The sequence below is a fragment of the Rhinoderma darwinii genome (genome assembly GCF_050947455.1).
Source record: "Rhinoderma darwinii isolate aRhiDar2 chromosome 5 unlocalized genomic scaffold, aRhiDar2.hap1 SUPER_5_unloc_45, whole genome shotgun sequence".
Classification (NCBI taxonomy): Eukaryota; Metazoa; Chordata; class Amphibia; order Anura; family Rhinodermatidae; genus Rhinoderma; species Rhinoderma darwinii.
The window spans coordinates 600,542-623,833 of record NW_027461804.1 but is presented as its reverse complement, the minus strand read 5'-3'; the positions used below and the strand labels follow the sequence as shown (position 1 = coordinate 623,833).

General features: G+C 45.2%; 1 long non-coding RNA gene and 10 other non-coding genes across 11 annotated transcripts; all 11 read right to left on the bottom strand.

Annotated features, from left to right (window-relative positions):
- Positions 1-645: 645 nt before the first annotated feature.
- LOC142694218 (U2 spliceosomal RNA) lies at positions 646-836 on the bottom strand. Its single transcript, XR_012862479.1, has one exon. It is a non-coding gene; the product is annotated as a U2 spliceosomal RNA (small nuclear RNA).
- Positions 837-964: 128 nt separating this feature from the next.
- Positions 965-9,007, bottom strand: LOC142693795 (uncharacterized). The gene is made up of 2 exons (XR_012862099.1): positions 8,284-9,007; positions 965-3,288 (listed from the first exon to the last, which is right to left on the bottom strand). It is a non-coding gene; the product is annotated as an uncharacterized LOC142693795 (long non-coding RNA).
- A 1,275-nt stretch (positions 9,008-10,282) lies between these two features.
- LOC142694217 (U2 spliceosomal RNA) lies at positions 10,283-10,473 on the bottom strand. The gene has a single exon (XR_012862478.1). It is a non-coding gene; the product is annotated as a U2 spliceosomal RNA (small nuclear RNA).
- Positions 10,474-11,781: 1,308 nt separating this feature from the next.
- On the bottom strand, positions 11,782-11,972 carry LOC142694216 (U2 spliceosomal RNA). The gene has a single exon (XR_012862477.1). It is a non-coding gene; the product is annotated as a U2 spliceosomal RNA (small nuclear RNA).
- A 1,296-nt stretch (positions 11,973-13,268) lies between these two features.
- On the bottom strand, positions 13,269-13,459 carry LOC142694214 (U2 spliceosomal RNA). The gene has a single exon (XR_012862475.1). It is a non-coding gene; the product is annotated as a U2 spliceosomal RNA (small nuclear RNA).
- A 1,300-nt stretch (positions 13,460-14,759) lies between these two features.
- LOC142693819 (U2 spliceosomal RNA) lies at positions 14,760-14,950 on the bottom strand. Its single transcript, XR_012862121.1, has one exon. It is a non-coding gene; the product is annotated as a U2 spliceosomal RNA (small nuclear RNA).
- Positions 14,951-16,230: 1,280 nt separating this feature from the next.
- Positions 16,231-16,421, bottom strand: LOC142694213 (U2 spliceosomal RNA). The gene has a single exon (XR_012862474.1). It is a non-coding gene; the product is annotated as a U2 spliceosomal RNA (small nuclear RNA).
- Positions 16,422-17,705: 1,284 nt separating this feature from the next.
- Positions 17,706-17,896, bottom strand: LOC142694212 (U2 spliceosomal RNA). The gene has a single exon (XR_012862473.1). It is a non-coding gene; the product is annotated as a U2 spliceosomal RNA (small nuclear RNA).
- A 1,296-nt stretch (positions 17,897-19,192) lies between these two features.
- On the bottom strand, positions 19,193-19,383 carry LOC142694211 (U2 spliceosomal RNA). Its single transcript, XR_012862472.1, has one exon. It is a non-coding gene; the product is annotated as a U2 spliceosomal RNA (small nuclear RNA).
- Positions 19,384-20,664: 1,281 nt separating this feature from the next.
- On the bottom strand, positions 20,665-20,855 carry LOC142694210 (U2 spliceosomal RNA). The gene has a single exon (XR_012862471.1). It is a non-coding gene; the product is annotated as a U2 spliceosomal RNA (small nuclear RNA).
- A 1,280-nt stretch (positions 20,856-22,135) lies between these two features.
- Positions 22,136-22,326, bottom strand: LOC142694206 (U2 spliceosomal RNA). The gene has a single exon (XR_012862469.1). It is a non-coding gene; the product is annotated as a U2 spliceosomal RNA (small nuclear RNA).
- Between the last annotated feature and the right edge of the window lie 966 nt (positions 22,327-23,292).

The following is a 23,292-nucleotide window of genomic DNA, read 5'->3' as shown; positions in this document are numbered from 1 at the left end:
GGCATCCACCAACTTTACAGACAACTTCTCCTTGCTCCTACAACCTCCATCCTTGCACAGTTTGTTATTCTTCTAGGTAACATAGTAACAAATCCAAATTGCTGCTCTCTTTGTAGGCAAGCAAGGCTTTGTTGCAACTGCAATTCTTACTTCTTCTTGAAATGTAGGGACGACAGTACATTCCATCACATCCATCTAGTGTACACAGGTAGGTCCATTGTGGCGGGCAGGCGAGCGGGCGGGCTGCTTTATTGGCTGTTTGCTGTTCCCCTACTCCACTCCACTATTTGACTGTTGTGCTGCATCAATCAATCAATCAATCAATCAATCAATCAATCAATCAATCAGTGGCTGGCTCAGGTGCAGCTCTTTAACTTACCTAAAAGGGAGGGCGGAGAGAAGACAAGGAAGGTGAATGAGGTGTTCCAATGTGAAATGCCGGAAACACAGAAACACAGACGACACACAACAAGAGGTGGCAATCTATTCATTAATTGCATTTAATCAATGAGCTCATTATCACTCATGCATTGTCCAACAGGTGTTGAAATAATGGGATTAAAAGGGGAGATCCCTTCAGAAAGACAGAAACAATAGTAAAGACAAAAAACACTTTTGGAATCTGCTTTTAGTCAACACATAAGGAAAGGGTGCACCGGTCCTGGAAATACTGCAATACCAGGTCAATGCGTGGAGTGGACAGAGCAAGCTCTATTTCCATCTCCCTGTTCTAAAAATCCATTTAATATATGGTCCCCAGATAGGGGACGTATCAGATATTAAACTGATAAGAACAGATACTACACTTGATCTTAGCCAAAAGGCCGAGAAGCGATAACCCGAACGGGCCGCGCGTTGCCCGAGTGTGATCGCAATGAGGTCACGTTACGCCTTGATCTCCATGCAGGTTCAAATCAGGTGGTGGGGGGGTGCGAGCTCGGAGAAGCAAAGACACACTGAGACGTTTCTCAAGGCAAAAATACTTCTGACTTTATTTGCAGAGACACAGAGTTTATATAGTAAAAATATCATATAATTACGTGCAGACACGTATACATTCTTGTGGTTTCTTTCCTCATTATTCTTATCTCTACGTACATTATTCTTATTCCTTACATCTAGTTTTTAATCCGGTGTTCTACCCATATCTATCTTGGCTGTACGCCCAGAAACAAACCATCCTGCAAACAAACCCCCTAGTTCCTGGTAGTACCCTCATAACATAATGAATTCGCAATTTCCAGTTTCTGCAGAACATCTGCAGATTATTACATTCCATAACCTTTCAATAATACCCAAAATATAGACTCGTTTATCCTTCTACCTTGAAGTAGTACATACATTACACTTATATAATTGATTATAGGTTGTTCTATACCATCACATACCCAACATATATTCTAATACATGTTCTTCTCTTCAGCATTGCACTCATTGAGGTCCCAGATACATTATACATATATTTATTCCATAACAATCCCTCCTTTTGTGATTTTACCAACACCTAAATTCCAATGCTACTTCTATCTCCTGATAGCAAGGCTTCGATCCATTTCTTCACTTGATTCACACAGGTATGTAGGTGGGGTAATCTCACAACACTCTTTCATCATAATGTATAGGCCTCTGATTGAATGCTTCCCTTATTTTGCAAAATGTATAACAATTGAAACATGTAAGCAATATAAACAATATTATGAAACATATCAAGGGTTGGAATAACACATGCAGTATCTTAGTGGCAGTGGGGGAAAATCCTGTAAATATGTCATACCAATGATGGGCACTAGCATCTTTTATTGCTGACGATAAATTTATTACTTCCCTAGCTGCTATTGTAGCCAATACTTTCACTTTACTTAGAGTTACATTATGGGCTGCTATCAATTTCTTTACGTCTTTAGACTTTTGTAACACTTGTTTTAACTCTTCCAGTGGCAAACTAAAATTTCCATAGGGCAAAGGTTCAGGTACCCATACAGTGGACATTATTTCTTCTAAAGTAGGCAGGAACACTATAGTTTGGTTCCCCCAAGTCAAATGCGTCACATTGTATAGACATCCTGAAAATGGTCCTGTGAGATTAAACTGGCTAAGGGTCTGCTTGTCGTTAGTTATTAAGCATACATGCTGTGGACCTACTTCAATATATACCTGTAGGTTAGCTTGTGGGATTATAGTGAGTGCGCATACATTATCCTGGTGCTGCATTAGACAAGGTTCATATATCCCTGACTGTCGATTACATACATATCCATGCTCTGTTAACTGGCACAAATCTATATTCCTTGTCTTATTTTGAGAATCTATGTGTGTTCCCTTCATTTCCGGCATCCAATATTGTCCTAATAATGTCACCGGATCAATCATTACCATTGGCATAACAATACATTTGCATAATAGAGTAGGATTTTTCACATTAAATGCTATTAGTCTTCCTGCGCACCATCTAGGTGGACACTCAGTATACTCAGGCTGGAACAATAACCACGTATCATTTCTCTCTCCTATGGGCAGAATGTCTGTCCATTACCTAACATGACTCTTATATGTGGCTTAAAACTATCTCTTAAAATTGTTATCAAGAATACAAAATATATTCTATTTCTTATTTGGCTATTATTCATACATAATATCATCCCATCAGTCTCTTTTATTACAATCGTAGAGTTGAGCCTCTCCTTGTTGCATCTTTCATAAATCTTATTTATCATTTCGTTTCTATTTTTACTGGTTGTATATTTCTATAGATACTGTAAATCTGGTTCATAACAACAAAACAACAGCCGTCTCTTCTTGTATGCTAATGTTGGCTGTTTTGTCTATGTGAAGGTACACAGTCCCTCCATGTGGTCCTTTTCTCCAAGTCCCTTCGGTTGTAGTCACATTTGTAGTATAACACGGGTCATTGGCCTTACAGGTGTAGTTACCCTGCTTTCTATCCACTGTGGCATTCGCCCACCCTGTCCTGAACTGTTCCAGTGATTCTGTACTGATTACGTGTACAGAAGTAGCAGTTCTGCCTTTTTGTATAAGAGCACACGCAACAACCGCCGCAACAACCGCAAAGATCTTCATTCTTCTGGCTGAAGAACCTTTTTACAATGACTGGCGTGAATCCAGCTTGCCTTTCCTTCGAGCTTCACTGAGGTGCTTGTAACGAGTAAAACTTGAAAAGGACTTGAAACGGTCCGTCAAATCTTGGGTCTAGACTTTTCCTCACGTGTCTTTTGACAACGACCCAATCTCCTGGTTCTAGCTTATGCGTCCCTTCAACTGAATCAGGATCTGGAATGGAAGCAAAAACTTGTGCATGCACCTTGTTCAATTGTTTGTTCAGCGTTGATACATAATCTGTTAGTCTACCATACTGCATTTGGAGCACCTATGGAAAATAACATCCTAATCTGGGAGCCGACCCAAATAAGATCTCATATGGGCTGAGACCTGTTCTTTTTGTGGGCGTGTATCTTACTGAGAACAAGGCTAATGGTAGACACTCGGTCCATGGTTTCCCGGTTTCTACCATTGCTTTTTGGATTTTCAATTTGAGAGTCCCATTTAGTCTCTCAACCTTCCCACTGCTTTGTGGATGGTATGGTGTATGTAGGGCTTGACTTATGCCTAGAGCTGACAACACATAGTTCATGATTTCACCCGTAAAATGAGTTCCTCTGTCGCTCTTGTTCACCTCTGGAACTCCATATCTGCACACCACCTCGTTGATCAGTTTCTTTGCTGTGGCTACGGCTGTAGCTTTGGTTACTGGAAATGCTTCTGGCCATCCTGAAAAGAGATCAATACAAACAAGCACATACTCCTAGGTACCGACTTTTGGTAATTGAATATAGTCTATCTGCAGTCTCTGGAACGGATATATAGGTCTGGGTGTGTGCTTCTGTGGTACTTTTACAGTTCTTCCAATATTATGTGTTGCACAGATCATGCATCCTTGTGTAAAACTGCTGGCCATCACACTAAACCCTGGAGCATACCACACCTTGTTTACCAAGTCCATCATTGCCGTTTTTGACTGGTGTGTCTCTCCATGTGTTATCTGGGCCATCATTGGGAACATTGTCTTAGGCAGGCACAGTTTATTCTGGCACTGCCAGAGGCCATCTTTTCGTAGCGTTGCTCCTTGGGCCGTCCACTTGTCTTTTTCTTCTTCTGTTGCTTGTCCTTGAAGTTTTTGCAGTAGTTCCGGGCTTACAGCTGGTCTTGTTTCCTCTGGATCTTTTATCTGACATACGGCTGCTAACACGGGTAGCTTCTGTGCTGCTTGTTTTTGCGGCTTGGTCTGCCAAAGCATTTCCTTTTGTCTCTGGTGAACTCACCTTAGTGTGAGCTTTTATTGTTTACTACTGCTACTTCTGTGGGTAACATCAGGGTCGCCATCAAATATTTTACAAAGTCTGCATTCTTTACAGGTGTACCTGCAGAGGTCAAAAATTGTCTTGCCCTCCATATGGGGCCATAATCGTGTGCAATCCCAAATGCATATCGAGAGTCAGTGTATATATTTGCTGTCTTTCCTTCTGCATGTTGGCATGCTGCTGCCAGGGCCTTAAGCTCCGCTTCTTGTGCTGAGCGGGACGCTGGTAAGGAGGCTGCTTCTAGGACTACATCTTCGGTGGTTACTGCATATCCTGTAAAAAAAAAGATCCTTCTACACAATACCTTGAACCATCCACAAAGAGTATTAGGTCTGGGTTTTTGGAGTGGGGTATCTTTCATATGTGCAAAGCCCACTGTTTCCTGGGCCATAAGGGCCATACAATCATGTTCATCAGTTTCAGGCAAAAATTGTGACCATACTTTACCTACGTCTTCTCCCCCTTGCTCCAAAGGCAGTAAGGTAGCTGGGTTCAATGTAGTACAGCGGTGTAAAGTAACCTGCTCAGGAAGAAGAAGAGCACAGGTTAATCTCAAATGTCTTGCAGTGGACAAATGCTTCGGTTGTACTTGAGTTAGAATAGCAGTAATATCATGTGGTGGAAATGCCAGGACCAAATCTGAGGCCTTGTTTAACATTGAATTTACAGCAATGATAGCTCTCACACATGATGGGGAACCTCGGGCCCCAGGGTCTAGTCTAGCTGAATAATATGCTACCGGGCGCTGCTGTGGTCCATGACTTTGTGTGAGAACCGCAGTGTCATGTCCATTTTGTTCAGTACAGTACAAAGTATATGCTTGCGTAGAGGTACTCCATGGATTGGTGTCACAAGCCGCTACCAAACACAACTCCTCCTCATTCAGCTGATAATGCAGAATACTTTGAGAATCTCACTTTTATCAGGTTCTGCAAATACTTGATTAATACAAAATAAAACATTCCCAAAAACTTTACATCAAATTAACAATGTCCAGACAAATTTTGTTTTGCCTTCTCCCTCATCTAAATCCATAAAGACTCGTGTGAGTGACGTCACATCGCCTCCTGTGTAACTTTGCTGGAGGGGGATGGTCTCTTACACATAAACCAAAATTGTACCTGATCAGTTCCTTCACCCTTCCCCCCTTTGTGGACTCTGCGAGAGTGATGTAGCAGAGTTCAAAACTACATCTCAACATAACACTAATTTAACCCCTTGTAATGTACAACAGCCTGAAACAAAAATGACTTTTTCCTGACAAACATTTGATCTTTACAATGACATAATTTCTATGTGAAATCAAAAATAGAACAATTGTAGTTAGTTATTCAATAAAACAGAAAATATTATCTCTGATAACATTAATTACTGCAAACCAATAAACAGTATAACGGTGGGGGCACATACATTTTCAATACCCCGTGTCTCACAATATCTGTAGTTTAATACATCTGAATTAACATCAAAACACATGAAATCTGATCACATCATAACACATAAATATCGTAACTTTTATAACCAACAGCGCTTGCGCAAAAGAGAAGAAATTTATTTCAGTTTGTAGACATTACTGATATATATATATCTCAGCAGTGCATATTGAGATCCCTTTGTCTCATCAGCCCTGCAGACTGCACCCAGTCAGCCCCCCTCCTCCTCCTCCCAAACACAGCACACTTTAGGGGGGAGGGAGGGGGGTCACAAACTCATTTCTCACAACTTCTCACAATCTTAACACTTTCAATGCCGGCAAAACAACATACGTATCTGCAATCATTTATCACACCATTGTATAGGAATTATCTACGTTAATGTTTAACAGTACAATCTGACGGCCACCATCTCTATATTATGATGACGTGTTGTTTCATCAGTGAACTAGACTGGAACTTCTGTAAATAGAAAAAACACTACAAATGACAAAATTAACAAGGTGATTATTTCATACTGATTTGGTTGGGCCGGGCGTGGCCACATCAGGGGCAGGGGGGGGCAGCCTCTCCCATTGGAAACAGTGCGCAGGGGGTTTCCCACCAACAATGAGGACACACTCAACATGAGGTACGGACGCCATTACCGGGCGTCTGCTGGTCCTGTTCTCTAATACATACAATACATTTCTTATTCCTAACTTCCTCTTCTGCAAATCTCTCTAAAGCACTTTTCATCAACTTTCTACCTTCCAACTTCCCTTTGTTCTCCAGAATACCTTTTGCCCAATCTGCGGCTTGGAGCCGCCCTCCTCTTTTTCCCTCTGCCAGTTTTCATGCCTTGATCAGGGCAAGCAACTCTGCACTCTGTGCAGAATGTATGACAGGATCAAGGGTCTCATCATATAAGACAGAGGTGTCTGGTGGTTTGGCTGTGAAGGACTGCTTATACATTATTACATTTATCACTTTTCCTGATTCAATCTACAAAATGACACAAAGTCATACAAAATATCTATATCAGCATTTAATGTTGTGTCCATTCATTTCAAGAACAAGATTACATTTCTTATCTCACTAGCAGCTGTTCTTCACCTCCCCCTTCTCTTGTCACACTAGTTGATTCTAAATTATACCATATGGGAATTTACTATAAGGTCATTTGCAACATTAAAACAACTACTTCTTCTGACACTTTTCTCCATGCTTCTGCTTTCCCCTGTAACTTTTTATCTTTCAACCATCCACGTTTTGTGTCACAACATTCATTCCATTTTTCTGCGTCTAACCGTCCATGGGATTCTAGACCACATGCTTTCATTAATTTTTTTTTTTTTTTTTTTATTTTTGTTCCCTGCGTTGCCTTTTTACCTTCTCTTTCTGCTACTACCTGTTTGGCGGTTTGTCCTTTGGGGTGCTCATCTCGTACTCTTGTTACAGATTCTAGCTACTGATAGATGAATTCCATTCTCATCTATTTTAGACAGTTTCTAGCTTCCGTACTTACTCTTGTTACAGATTTTAGCTGACAGACGAATTCCATTCTCATCTGTTTTAGACAGTTTCTAATTTCCGTACTTAATAGGGACACCAGTTCCCCATTGTCTAGTTATAAGTGGTCGCCTATAGGCAGACCCTAAGTTATGTAGGGGGTAGTTTTCCTGATAGGTGAATTTCTGGATTTACGATCCCCTAGTAAGCTTACACCCTTTTAACAGGTGCTTGCTCACCCATATGCCATACCTCAAACTCTCGTTTGCCGTGACTGTTTCCCATAGCCCTGCTATGATGGAGGGGACTCTTACCCTTCTCTCTCAGTTTTTATCTTCACTAACAAACACTATGGCTATTGGCTGTTAGGGAAAGTCCCACACTACCTTTCTCACCTATTTTATACAGTTACTTATCCCCTCAAAACCCTTTTAAACCTTCTTCTACTCTGGCCAGAGAATTAAATTCCTTTTATAACTAGCTTACTTTCTTCTTATTCACTTTAAACACCACTCAAGGAGATATCCTCCACACCATAACAGTAATATGACAAATATTCCTGATCCAAATAATAAGGAAAACGTAAAATCAAGCTGTTCATTTGACATGCCGGATTATCGGATTGCAGAAAATTCTGGAATTTTGAGCTGAAAATCAGTGCATGATAATCCCCGCAAGTACCTCAATGCTGTACACACATTTTCGGCATTTTTCCGGATTATCAGAAGTTTTTTCCCAAAAACAATTTCCTTATTCTAAAATGCATTTGTGACACAAAACTGGGTTTCTACAACATTCATACAAATACTGCCATGGAGATCAGGCACTTTATCCTGAGGGTAGGATTACATATAGACTTGACCAGATTTTTACACTAAAAATACCCTCATGTGGCCCCTCTATCCCTCAGGAGTACTACCGGGAAGGTGACCTACCAGACAGGAAGGTGCAGAGCAGAGTTTGTAAGAATTAAGTCTTCTTACCTTGCTGCAGCAGTGGTCTGCACGTTCCTTAGTCTGGAGAGTCGCCACTCTAGTCCCGGGAGATCCCCTAGGTGGGGTGCCGTCCTTCTGGTCAAGTCCCTGTTCGGGCGCCAATTTCTGTGATCGCAATGAGGTCACGTTACGCCTTGATCTCCATGCAGGTTCAAATCAGGTGGTGGGGGGGTGCGAGCTCGGAGAAGCAAAGACACACTGAGACGTTTCTCAAGGCAAAAATACTTCTGACTTTATTTGCAGAGACACAGAGTTTATATAGTAAAAATATCATATAATTACGTGCAGACACGTATACATTCTTGTGGTTTCTTTCCTCATTATTCTTATCTCTACGTACATTATTCTTATTCCTTACATCTAGTTTTTAATCCGGTGTTCTACCCATATCTATCTTGGCTGTACGCCCAGAAACAAACCATCCTGCAAACAAACCCCCTAGTTCCTGGTAGTACCCTCATAACATAATGAATTCGCAATTTCCAGTTTCTGCAGAACATCTGCAGATTATTACATTCCATAACCTTTCAATAATACCCAAAATATAGACTCGTTTATCCTTCTACCTTGAAGTAGTACATACATTACACTTATATAATTGATTATAGGTTGTTCTATACCATCACATACCCAACATATATTCTAATACATGTTCTTCTCTTCAGCATTGCACTCATTGAGGTCCCAGATACATTATACATATATTTATTCCATAACACCGAGCCTGCCCGATACTGCTGTTCAGCCCTTGCAGCGATTCAGCCTACTTCTAGGCAATTCCATGGGGCCCTGCAGGCTCACACACTCACAGCTACACGGGAGGTGAATAAAGGCCGGAGAGGAAGCCAGACAGGATTTGCTTCTTTTGCTTGCACCACAATGCAGTGCTGAAAGAGGAGGAATCTACATAAAAACGCCTTCCTGGCAACGCCCAAATGCCCTGCTGCCATGCAGATAAACACTGGCAGCGGCAGCAAGTGCATGCCCACAGCCACCCCTTGTTCCTTCACACCTTGTATCAGCTGTAATCCAGTCCAGTCCAGTGCTGCCTGCTGAGCAGCACTGACCAACACTGCCTGGGCCCAGGCTTTTATCTCTGAGGCCCCATTATGATGTCAGAAAGCTGGCTCTGGAATCCTGAGGGCTCCACTATGACACGTGCAAAGTTCCGTCTGAACTTTATATAAGACGGTGAGGCTCAGTCAGTCACTCAGTGTTGCCTGAGAGGGCAACACTGCAACAGCCGGCCGCCAGGCTGTCTTTTTTTTGCACAGCTAGTTGCCTCCAGGAGGCCACAAGAGGGAGACAAGGGACTGCAAAATGGAAAATAGGCATCCACCAACTTTACAGACAACTTCTCCTTGCTCCTACAACCTCTATCCTTGCACAGTTTGTTATTCTTCTAGGTAACATAGTAACAAATCCAAATTGCTGCTCTCTTTGTAGGCAAGCAAGGCTTTGTTGCAACTGCAATTCTTACTTCTTCTTGAAATGTAGGGACGACAGTACATTCCATCACATCCATCTAGTGTACACAGGTAGGTCCATTGTGGCGGGCAGGCGAGCGGGCGGGCTGCTTTATTGGCTGTTTGCTGTTCCCCTACTCCACTCCACTATTTGACTGTTGTGCTGCATCAATCAATCAATCAATCAATCAATCAATCAATCAATCAATCAATCAATCAATCAGTGGCTGGCTCAGGTGCAGCTCTTTAACTTACCTAAAAGGGAGGGCGGAGAGAAGACAAGGAAGGTGAATGAGGTGTTCCAATGTGAAAGGCCGGAAACACAGAAACACAGACGACACACAACAAGAGGTGGCAATCTATTCATTAATTGCATTTAATCAATGAGCTCATTATCACTCATGCATTGTCCAACAGGTGTTGAAATAATGGGATTAAAAGGGGAGATCCCTTCAGAAAGACAGAAACAATAGCAAAGACAAAAAACACTTTTGGAATCTGCTTTTAGTCAACACATAAGGAAAGGGTGCACCGGTCCTGGAAATACTGCAATACCAGGTCAATGCGTGGAGTGGACAGAGCAAGCTCTATTTCCATCTCCCTGTTCTAAAAATCCATTTAATATATGGTCCCCAGATAGGGGACGTATCAGATATTAAACTGATAAGAACAGATACTACACTTGATCTTAGCCAAAAGGCCGAGAAGCGATAACCCGAACGGGCCGCGCGTTGCCCGAGCCTGCCCGATACTGCTGTTCAGCCCTTGCAGCGATTCAGCCTACTTCTAGGCAATTCCATGGGGCCCTGCAGGCTCACACACTCACAGCTACACGGGAGGTGAATAAAGGCCGGAGAGGAAGCCAGACAGGATTTGCTTCTTTTGCTTGCACCACAATGCAGTGCTGAAAGAGGAGGAATCTACATAAAAACGCCTTCCTGGCAACGCCCAAATGCCCTGCTGCCATGCAGATAAACACTGGCAGCGGCAGCAAGTGCATGCCCACAGCCACCCCTTGTTCCTTCTCACCTTGTATCAGCTGTAATCCAGTCCAGTCCAGTGCTGCCTGCTGAGCAGCACTGACCAACACTGCCTGGGCCCAGGCTTTTATCTCTGAGGCCCCATTATGATGTCAGAAAGCTGGCTCTGGAATCCTGAGGGCTCCACTATGACACGTGCAAAGTTCCGTCTGAACTTTATATAAGACGGTGAGGCTCAGTCAGTCACTCAGTGTTGCCTGAGAGGGCAACACTGCAACAGCCGGCCGCCAGGCTGTCTTTTTTTTGCACAGCTAGTTGCCTCCAGGAGGCCACAAGAGGGAGACAAGGGACTGCAAAATGGAAAATAGGCATCCACCAACTTTACAGACAACTTCTCCTTGCTCCTACAACCTCCATCCTTGCACAGTTTGTTATTCTTCTAGGTAACATAGTAACAAATCCAAATTGCTGCTCTCTTTGTAGGCAAGCAAGGCTTTGTTGCAACTGCAATTCTTACTTCTTCTTGAAATGTAGGGACGACAGTACATTCCATCACATCCATCTAGTGTACACAGGTAGGTCCATTGTGGCGGGCAGGCGAGCGGGCGGGCTGCTTTATTGGCTGTTTGCTGTTCCCCTACTCCACTCCACTATTTGACTGTTGTGCTGCATCAATCAATCAATCAATCAATCAATCAATCAATCAATCAATCAATCAATCAATCAATCAATCAATCAATCAGTGGCTGGCTCAGGTGCAGCTCTTTAACTTACCTAAAAGGGAGGGCGGAGAGAAGACAAGGAAGGTGAATGAGGTGTTCCAATGTGAAATGCCGGAAACACAGAAACACAGACGACACACAACAAGAGGTGGCAATCTATTCATTAATTGCATTTAATCAATGAGCTCATTATCACTCATGCATTGTCCAACAGGTGTTGAAATAATGGGATTAAAAGGGGAGATCCCTTCAGAAAGACAGAAACAATAGCAAAGACAAAAAACACTTTTGGAATCTGCTTTTAGTCAACACATAAGGAAAGGGTGCACCGGTCCTGGAAATACTGCAATACCAGGTCAATGCGTGGAGTGGACAGAGCAAGCTCTATTTCCATCTCCCTGTTCTAAAAATCCATTTAATATATGGTCCCCAGATAGGGGACGTATCAGATATTAAACTGATAAGAACAGATACTACACTTGATCTTAGCCAAAAGGCCGAGAAGCGATAACCCGAACGGGCCGCGCGTTGCCCGAGCCTGCCCGATACTGCTGTTCAGCCCTTGCAGCGATTCAGCCTACTTCTAGGCAATTCCATGGGGCCCTGCAGGCTCACACACTCACAGCTACACGGGAGGTGAATAAAGGCCGGAGAGGAAGCCAGACAGGATTTGCTTCTTTTGCTTGCACCACAATGCAGTGCTGAAAGAGGAGGAATCTACATAAAAACGCCTTCCTGGCAACGCCCAAATGCCCTGCTGCCATGCAGATAAACACTGGCAGCGGCAGCAAGTGCATGCCCACAGCCACCCCTTGTTCCTTCTCACCTTGTATCAGCTGTAATCCAGTCCAGTCCAGTGCTGCCTGCTGAGCAGCACTGACCAACACTGCCTGGGCCCAGGCTTTTATCTCTGAGGCCCCATTATGATGTCAGAAAGCTGGCTCTGGAATCCTGAGGGCTCCACTATGACACGTGCAAAGTTCCGTCTGAACTTTATATAAGACGGTGAGGCTCAGTCAGTCACTCAGTGTTGCCTGAGAGGGCAACACTGCAACAGCCGGCCGCCAGGCTGTCTTTTTTTTGCACAGCTAGTTGCCTCCAGGAGGCCACAAGAGGGAGACAAGGGACTGCAAAATGGAAAATAGGCATCCACCAACTTTACAGACAACTTCTCCTTGCTCCTACAACCTCCATCCTTGCACAGTTTGTTATTCTTCTAGGTAACATAGTAACAAATCCAAATTGCTGCTCTCTTTGTAGGCAAGCAAGGCTTTGTTGCAACTGCAATTCTTACTTCTTCTTGAAATGTAGGGACGACAGTACATTCCATCACATCCATCTAGTGTACACAGGTAGGTCCATTGTGGCGGGCAGGCGAGCGGGCGGGCTGCTTTATTGGCTGTTTGCTGTTCCCCTACTCCACTCCACTATTTGACTGTTGTGCTGCATCAATCAATCAATCAATCAATCAATCAATCAATCAATCAATCAATCAATCAATCAATCAGTGGCTGGCTCAGGTGCAGCTCTTTAACTTACCTAAAAGGGAGGGCGGAGAGAAGACAAGGAAGGTGAATGAGGTGTTCCAATGTGAAATGCCGGAAACACAGAAACACAGACGACACACAACAAGAGGTGGCAATCTATTCATTAATTGCATTTAATCAATGAGCTCATTATCACTCATGCATTGTCCAACAGGTGTTGAAATAATGGGATTAAAAGGGGAGATCCCTTCAGAAAGACAGAAACAATAGCAAAGACAAAAAACACTTTTGGAATCTGCTTTTAGTCAACACATAAGGAAAGGGTGCACCGGTCCTGGAAATACTGCAATACCAGGTCAATGCGTGGAGTGGACAGAGCAAGCTCTATTTCCATCTCCCTGTTCTAAAAATCCATTTAATATATGGTCCCCAGATAGGGGACGTATCAGATATTAAACTGATAAGAACAGATACTACACTTGATCTTAGCCAAAAGGCCGAGAAGCGATAACCCGAACGGGCCGCGCGTTGCCCGAGCCTGCCCGATACTGCTGTTCAGCCCTTGCAGCGATTCAGCCTACTTCTAGGCAATTCCATGGGGCCCTGCAGGCTCACACACTCACAGCTACACGGGAGGTGAATAAAGGCCGGAGAGGAAGCCAGACAGGATTTGCTTCTTTTGCTTGCACCACAATGCAGTGCTGAAAGAGGAGGAATCTACATAAAAACGCCTTCCTGGCAACGGCCAAATGCCCTGCTGCCATGCAGATAAACACTGGCAGCGGCAGCAAGTGCATGCCCACAGCCACCCCTTGTTCCTTCACACCTTGTATCAGCTGTAATCCAGTCCAGTCCAGTGCTGCCTGCTGAGCAGCACTGACCAACACTGCCTGGGCCCAGGCTTTTATCTCTGAGGCCCCATTATGATGTCAGAAAGCTGGCTCTGGAATCCTGAGGGCTCCACTATGACACGTGCAAAGTTCCGTCTGAACTTTATATAAGACGGTGAGGCTCAGTCAGTCACTCAGTGTTGCCTGAGAGGGCAACACTGCAACAGCCGGCCGCCAGGCTGTCTTTTTTTTGCACAGCTAGTTGCCTCCAGGAGGCCACAAGAGGGAGACAAGGGACTGCAAAATGGAAAATAGGCATCCACCAACTTTACAGACAACTTCTCCTTGCTCCTACAACCTCCATCCTTGCACAGTTTGTTATTCTTCTAGGTAACATAGTAACAAATCCAAATTGCTGCTCTCTTTGTAGGCAAGCAAGGCTTTGTTGCAACTGCAATTCTTACTTCTTCTTGAAATGTAGGGACGACAGTACATTCCATCACATCCATCTAGTGTACACAGGTAGGTCCATTGTGGCGGGCAGGCGAGCGGGCGGGCTGCTTTATTGGCTGTTTGCTGTTCCCCTACTCCACTCCACTATTTGACTGTTGTGCTGCATCAATCAATCAATCAATCAATCAATCAATCAATCAATCAATCAATCAATCAATCAATCAATCAGTGGCTGGCTCAGGTGCAGCTCTTTAACTTACCTAAAAGGGAGGGCGGAGAGAAGACAAGGAAGGTGAATGAGGTGTTCCAATGTGAAATGCCGGAAACACAGAAACACAGACGACACACAACAAGAGGTGGCAATCTATTCATTAATTGCATTTAATCAATGAGCTCATTATCACTCATGCATTGTCCAACAGGTGTTGAAATAATGGGATTAAAAGGGGAGATCCCTTCAGAAAGACAGAAACAATAGCAAAGACAAAAAACACTTTTGGAATCTGCTTTTAGTCAACACATAAGGAAAGGGTGCACCGGTCCTGGAAATACTGCAATACCAGGTCAATGCGTGGAGTGGACAGAGCAAGCTCTATTTCCATCTCCCTGTTCTAAAAATCCATTTAATATATGGTCCCCAGATAGGGGACGTATCAGATATTAAACTGATAAGAACAGATACTGCACTTGATCTTAGCCAAAAGGCCGAGAAGCGATAACCCGAACGGGCCGCGCGTTGCCCGAGCCTGCCCGATACTGCTGTTCAGCCCTTGCAGCGATTCAGCCTACTTCTAGGCAATTCCATGGGGCCCTGCAGGCTCACACACTCACAGCTACACGGGAGGTGAATAAAGGCCGGAGAGGAAGCCAGACAGGATTTGCTTCTTTTGCTTGCACCACAATGCAGTGCTGAAAGAGGAGGAATCTACATAAAAACGCCTTCCTGGCAACGCCCAAATGCCCTGCTGCCATGCAGATAAACACTGGCAGCGGCAGCAAGTGCATGCCCACAGCCACCCCTTGTTCCTTCACACCTTGTATCAGCTGTAATCCAGTCCAGTCCAGTGCTGCCTGCTGAGCAGCACTGACCAACACTGCCTGGGCCCAGGCTTTTATCTCTGAGGCCCCATTATGATGTCAGAAAGCTGGCTCTGGAATCCTGAGGGCTCCACTATGACACGTGCAAAGTTCCGTCTGAACTTTATATAAGACGGTGAGGCTCAGTCAGTCACTCAGTGTTGCCTGAGAGGGCAACACTGCAACAGCCGGCCGCCAGGCTGTCTTTTGTTTGCACAGCTAGTTGCCTCCAGGAGGCCACAAGAGGGAGACAAGGGACTGCAAAATGGAAAATAGGCATCCACCAACTTTACAGACAACTTCTCCTTGCTCCTACAACCTCCATCCTTGCACAGTTTGTTATTCTTCTAGGTAACATAGTAACAAATCCAAATTGCTGCTCTCTTTGTAGGCAAGCAAGGCTTTGTTGCAACTGCAATTCTTACTTCTTCTTGAAATGTAGGGACGACAGTACATTCCATCACATCCATCTAGTGTACACAGGTAGGTCCATTGTGGCGGGCAGGCGAGCGGGCGGGCTGCTTTATTGGCTGTTTGCTGTTCCCCTACTCCACTCCACTATTTGACTGTTGTGCTGCATCAATCAATCAATCAATCAATCAATCAATCAATCAATCAATCAGTGGCTGGCTCAGGTGCAGCTCTTTAACTTACCTAAAAGGGAGGGCGGAGAGAAGACAAGGAAGGTGAATGAGGTGTTCCAATGTGAAATGCCGGAAACACAGAAACACAGACGACACACAACAAGAGGTGGCAATCTATTCATTAATTGCATTTAATCAATGAGCTCATTATCACTCATGCATTGTCCAACAGGTGTTGAAATAATGGGATTAAAAGGGGAGATCCCTTCAGAAAGACAGAAACAATAGCAAAGACAAAAAACACTTTTGGAATCTGCTTTTAGTCAACACATAAGGAAAGGGTGCACCGGTCCTGGAAATACTGCAATACCAGGTCAATGCGTGGAGTGGACAGAGCAAGCTCTATTTCCATCTCCCTGTTCTAAAAATCCATTTAATATATGGTCCCCAGATAGGGGACGTATCAGATATTAAACTGATAAGAACAGATACTACACTTGATCTTAGCCAAAAGGCCGAGAAGCGATAACCCGAACGGGCCGCGCGTTGCCCGAGCCTGCCCGATACTGCTGTTCAGCCCTTGCAGCGATTCAGCCTACTTCTAGGCAATTCCATGGGGCCCTGCAGGCTCACACACTCACAGCTACACGGGAGGTGAATAAAGGCCGGAGAGGAAGCCAGACAGGATTTGCTTCTTTTGCTTGCACCACAATGCAGTGCTGAAAGAGGAGGAATCTACATAAAAACGCCTTCCTGGCAACGCCCAAATGCCCTGCTGCCATGCAGATAAACACTGGCAGCGGCAGCAAGTGCATGCCCACAGCCACCCCTTGTTCCTTCACACCTTGTATCAGCTGTAATCCAGTCCAGTCCAGTGCTGCCTGCTGAGCAGCACTGACCAACACTGCCTGGGCCCAGGCTTTTATCTCTGAGGCCCCATTATGATGTCAGAAAGCTGGCTCTGGAATCCTGAGGGCTCCACTATGACACGTGCAAAGTTCCGTCTGAACTTTATATAAGACGGTGAGGCTCAGTCAGTCACTCAGTGTTGCCTGAGAGGGCAACACTGCAACAGCCGGCCGCCAGGCTGTCTTTTTTTTGCACAGCTAGTTGCCTCCAGGAGGCCACAAGAGGGAGACAAGGGACTGCAAAATGGAAAATAGGCATCCACCAACTTTACAGACAACTTCTCCTTGCTCCTACAACCTCCATCCTTGCACAGTTTGTTATTCTTCTAGGTAACATAGTAACAAATCCAAATTGCTGCTCTCTTTGTAGGCAAGCAAGGCTTTGTTGCAACTGCAATTCTTACTTCTTCTTGAAATGTAGGGACGACAGTACATTCCATCACATCCATCTAGTGTACACAGGTAGGTCCATTGTGGCGGGCAGGCGAGCGGGCGGGCTGCTTTATTGGCTGTTTGCTGTTCCCCTACTCCACTCCACTATTTGACTGTTGTGCTGCATCAATCAATCAATCAATCAATCAATCAATCAATCAATCAATCAATCAGTGGCTGGCTCAGGTGCAGCTCTTTAACTTACCTAAAAGGGAGGGCGGAGAGAAGACAAGGAAGGTGAATGAGGTGTTCCAATGTGAAATGCCGGAAACACAGAAACACAGACGACACACAACAAGAGGTGGCAATCTATTCATTAATTGCATTTAATCAATGAGCTCATTATCACTCATGCATTGTCCAACAGGTGTTGAAATAATGGGATTAAAAGGGGAGATCCCTTCAGAAAGACAGAAACAATAGCAAAGACAAAAAACACTTTTGGAATCTGCTTTTAGTCAACACATAAGGAAAGGGTGCACCGGTCCTGGAAATACTGCAATACCAGGTCAATGCGTGGAGTGGACAGAGCAAGCTCTATTTCCATCTCCCTGTTCTAAAAATCCATTTAATATATGGTCCCCAGATAGGGGACGTATCAGATATTAAACTGATAAGAACAGATACTACACTTGATCTTAGCCAAAAGGCCGAGAAGCGATAACCCGAACGGGCCGCGCGTTGCCCGAGCCTGCCCGATACTGCTGTTCAGCCCTTGCAGCGATTCAGCCTACTTCTAGGCAATTCCATGGGGCCCTGCAGGCTCACACACTCACAGCTACACGGGAGGTGAATAAAGGCCGGAGAGGAAGCCAGACAGGATTTGCTTCTTTTGCTTGCACCACAATGCAGTGCTGAAAGAGGAGGAATCTACATAAAAACGCCTTCCTGGCAACGCCCAAATGCCCTGCTGCCATGCAGATAAACACTGGCAGCGGCAGCAAGTGCATGCCCACAGCCACCCCTTGTTCCTTCACACCTTGTATCAGCTGTAATCCAGTCCAGTCCAGTGCTGCCTGCTGAGCAGCACTGACCAACACTGCCTGGGCCCAGGCTTTTATCTCTGAGGCCCCATTATGATGTCAGAAAGCTGGCTCTGGAATCCTGAGGGCTCCACTATGACACGTGCAAAGTTCCGTCTGAACTTTATATAAGACGGTGAGGCTCAGTCAGTCACTCAGTGTTGCCTGAGAGGGCAACACTGCAACAGCCGGCCGCCAGGCTGTCTTTTTTTTGCACAGCTAGTTGCCTCCAGGAGGCCACAAGAGGGAGACAAGGGACTGCAAAATGGAAAATAGGCATCCACCAACTTTACAGACAACTTCTCCTTGCTCCTACAACCTCCATCCTTGCACAGTTTGTTATTCTTCTAGGTAACATAGTAACAAATCCAAATTGCTGCTCTCTTTGTAGGCAAGCAAGGCTTTGTTGCAACTGCAATTCTTACTTCTTCTTGAAATGTAGGGACGACAGTACATTCCATCACATCCATCTAGTGTACACAGGTAGGTCCATTGTGGCGGGCAGGCGAGCGGGCGGGCTGCTTTATTGGCTGTTTGCTGTTCCCCTACTCCACTCCACTATTTGACTGTTGTGCTGCATCAATCAATCAATCAATCAATCAATCAATCAATCAATCAATCAATCAATCAATCAATCAGTGGCTGGCTCAGGTGCAGCTCTTTAACTTACCTAAAAGGGAGGGCGGAGAGAAGACAAGGAAGGTGAATGAGGTGTTCCAATGTGAAATGCCGGAAACACAGAAACACAGACGACACACAACAAGAGGTGGCAATCTATTCATTAATTGCATTTAATCAATGAGCTCATTATCACTCATGCATTGTCCAACAGGTGTTGAAATAATGGGATTAAAAGGGGAGATCCCTTCAGAAAGACAGAAACAATAGCAAAGACAAAAAACACTTTTGGAATCTGCTTTTAGTCAACACATAAGGAAAGGGTGCACCGGTCCTGGAAATACTGCAATACCAGGTCAATGCGTGGAGTGGACAGAGCAAGCTCTATTTCCATCTCCCTGTTCTAAAAATCCATTTAATATATGGTCCCCAGATAGGGGACGTATCAGATATTAAACTGATAAGAACAGATACTACACTTGATCTTAGCCAAAAGGCCGAGAAGCGATAACCCGAACGGGCCGCGCGTTGCCCGAGCCTGCCCGATACTGCTGTTCAGCCCTTGCAGCGATTCAGCCTACTTCTAGGCAATTCCATGGGGCCCTGCAGGCTCACACACTCACAGCTACACGGGAGGTGAATAAAGGCCGGAGAGGAAGCCAGACAGGATTTGCTTCTTTTGCTTGCACCACAATGCAGTGCTGAAAGAGGAGGAATCTACATAAAAACGCCTTCCTGGCAACGCCCAAATGCCCTGCTGCCATGCAGATAAACACTGGCAGCGGCAGCAAGTGCATGCCCACAGCCACCCCTTGTTCCTTCACACCTTGTATCAGCTGTAATCCAGTCCAGTCCAGTGCTGCCTGCTGAGCAGCACTGACCAACACTGCCTGGGCCCAGGCTTTTATCTCTGAGGCCCCATTATGATGTCAGAAAGCTGGCTCTGGAATCCTGAGGGCTCCACTATGACACGTGCAAAGTTCCGTCTGAACTTTATATAAGACGGTGAGGCTCAGTCAGTCACTCAGTGTTGCCTGAGAGGGCAACACTGCAACAGCCGGCCGCCAGGCTGTCTTTTTTTTTGCACAGCTAGTTGCCTCCAGGAGGCCACAAGAGGGAGACAAGGGACTGCAAAATGGAAAATAGGCATCCACCAACTTTACAGACAACTTCTCCTTGCTCCTACAACCTCCATCCTTGCACAGTTTGTTATTCTTCTAGGTAACATAGTAACAAATCCAAATTGCTGCTCTCTTTGTAGGCAAGCAAGGCTTTGTTGCAACTGCAATTCTTACTTCTTCTTGAAATGTAGGGACGACAGTACATTCCATCACATCCATCTAGTGTACACAGGTAGGTCCATTGTGGCGGGCAGGCGAGCGGGCGGGCTGCTTTATTGGCTGTTTGCTGTTCCCCTACTCCACTCCACTATTTGACTGTTGTGCTGCATCAATCAATCAATCAATCAATCAATCAATCAATCAATCAATCAGTGGCTGGCTCAGGTGCAGCTCTTTAACTTACCTAAAAGGGAGGGCGGAGAGAAGACAAGGAAGGTGAATGAGGTGTTCCAATGTGAAATGCCGGAAACACAGAAACACAGACGACACACAACAAGAGGTGGCAATCTATTCATTAATTGCATTTAATCAATGAGCTCATTATCACTCATGCATTGTCCAACAGGTGTTGAAATAATGGGATTAAAAGGGGAGATCCCTTCAGAAAGACAGAAACAATAGCAAAGACAAAAAACACTTTTGGAATCTGCTTTTAGTCAACACATAAGGAAAGGGTGCACCGGTCCTGGAAATACTGCAATACCAGGTCAATGCGTGGAGTGGACAGAGCAAGCTCTATTTCCATCTCCCTGTTCTAAAAATCCATTTAATATATGGTCCCCAGATAGGGGACGTATCAGATATTAAACTGATAAGAACAGATACTACACTTGATCTTAGCCAAAAGGCCGAGAAGCGATAACCCGAACGGGCCGCGCGTTGCCCGAGCCTGCCCGATACTGCTGTTCAGCCCTTGCAGCGATTCAGCCTACTTCTAGGCAATTCCATGGGGCCCTGCAGGCTCACACACTCACAGCTACACGGGAGGTGAATAAAGGCCGGAGAGGAAGCCAGACAGGATTTGCTTCTTTTGCTTGCACCACAATGCAGTGCTGAAAGAGGAGGAATCTACATAAAAACGCCTTCCTGGCAACGCCCAAATGCCCTGCTGCCATGCAGATAAACACTGGCAGCGGCAGCAAGTGCATGCCCACAGCCACCCCTTGTTCCTTCACACCTTGTATCAGCTGTAATCCAGTCCAGTCCAGTGCTGCCTGCTGAGCAGCACTGACCAACACTGCCTGGGCCCAGGCTTTTATCTCTGAGGCCCCATTATGATGTCAGAAAGCTGGCTCTGGAATCCTGAGGGCTCCACTATGACACGTGCAAAGTTCCGTCTGAACTTTATATAAGACGGTGAGGCTCAGTCAGTCACTCAGTGTTGCCTGAGAGGGCAACACTGCAACAGCCGGCCGCCAGGCTGTCTTTTTTTTGCACAGCTAGTTGCCTCCAGGAGGCCACAAGAGGGAGACAAGGGACTGCAAAATGGAAAATAGGCATCCACCAACTTTACAGACAACTTCTCCTTGCTCCTACAACCTCCATCCTTGCACAGTTTGTTATTCTTCTAGGTAACATAGTAACAAATCCAAATTGCTGCTCTCTTTGTAGGCAAGCAAGGCTTTGTTGCAACTGCAATTCTTACTTCTTCTTGAAATGTAGGGACGACAGTACATTCCATCACATCCATCTAGTGTACACAGGTAGGTCCATTGTGGCGGGCAGGCGAGCGGGCGGGCTGCTTTATTGGCTGTTTGCTGTTCCCCTACTCCACTCCACTATTTGACTGTTGTGCTGCATCAATCAATCAATCAATCAATCAATCAATCAATCAATCAATCAGTGGCTGGCTCAGGTGCAGCTCTTTAACTTACCTAAAAGGGAGGGCGGAGAGAAGACAAGGAAGGTGAATGAGGTGTTCCAATGTGAAATGCCGGAAACACAGAAACACAGACGACACACAACAAGAGGTGGCAATCTATTCATTAATTGCATTTAATCAATGAGCTCATTATCACTCATGCATTGTCCAACAGGTGTTGAAATAATGGGATTAAAAGGGGAGATCCCTTCAGAAAGACAGAAACAATAGTAAAGACAAAAAACACTTTTGGAATCTGCTTTTAGTCAACACATAAGGAAAGGGTGCACCGGTCCTGGAAATACTGCAATACCAGGTCAATGCGTGGAGTGGACAGAGCAAGCTCTATTTCCATCTCCCTGTTCTAAAAATCCATTTAATATATGGTCCCCAGATAGGGGACGTATCAGATATTAAACTGATAAGAACAGATACTACACTTGATCTTAGCCAAAAGGCCGAGAAGCGATAACCCGAACGGGCCGCGCGTTGCCCGAGCCTGCCCGATACTGCTGTTCAGCCCTTGCAGCGATTCAGCCTACTTCTAGGCAATTCCATGGGGCCCTGCAGGCTCACACACTCACAGCTACACGGGAGGTGAATAAAGGCCGGAGAGGAAGCCAGACAGGATTTGCTTCTTTTGCTTGCACCACAATGCAGTGCTGAAAGAGGAGGAATCTACATAAAAACGCCTTCCTGGCAACGCCCAAATGCCCTGCTGCCATGCAGATAAACACTGGCAGCGGCAGCAAGTGCATGCCCACAGCCACCCCTTGTTCCTTCACACCTTGTATCAGCTGTAATCCAGTCCAGTCCAGTGCTGCCTGCTGAGCAGCACTGACCAACACTGCCTGGGCCCAGGCTTTTATCTCTGAGGCCCCATTATGATGTCAGAAAGCTGGCTCTGGAATCCTGAGGGCTCCACTATGACACGTGCAAAGTTCCGTCTGAACTTTATATAAGACGGTGAGGCTCAGTCAGTCACTCAGTGTTGCCTGAGAGGGCAACACTGCAACAGCCGGCCGCCAGGCTGTCTTTTTTTTGCACAGCTAGTTGCCTCCAGGAGGCCACAAGAGGGAGACAAGGGACTGCAAAATGGAAAATAGGCATCCACCAACTTTACAGACAACTTCTCCTTGCTCCTACAACCTCTATCCTTGCACAGTTTGTTATTCTTCTAGGTAACATAGTAACAAATCCAAATTGCTGCTCTCTTTGTAGGCAAGCAAGGCTTTGTTGCAACTGCAATTCTTACTTCTTCTTGAAATGTAGGGACGACAGTACATTCCATCACATCCATCTAGTGTACACAGGTAGGTCCATTGTGGCGGGCAGGCGAGCGGGCGGGCTGCTTTATTGGCTGTTTGCTGTTCCCCTACTCCACTCCACTATTTGACTGTTGTGCTGCATCAATCAATCAATCAATCAATCAATCA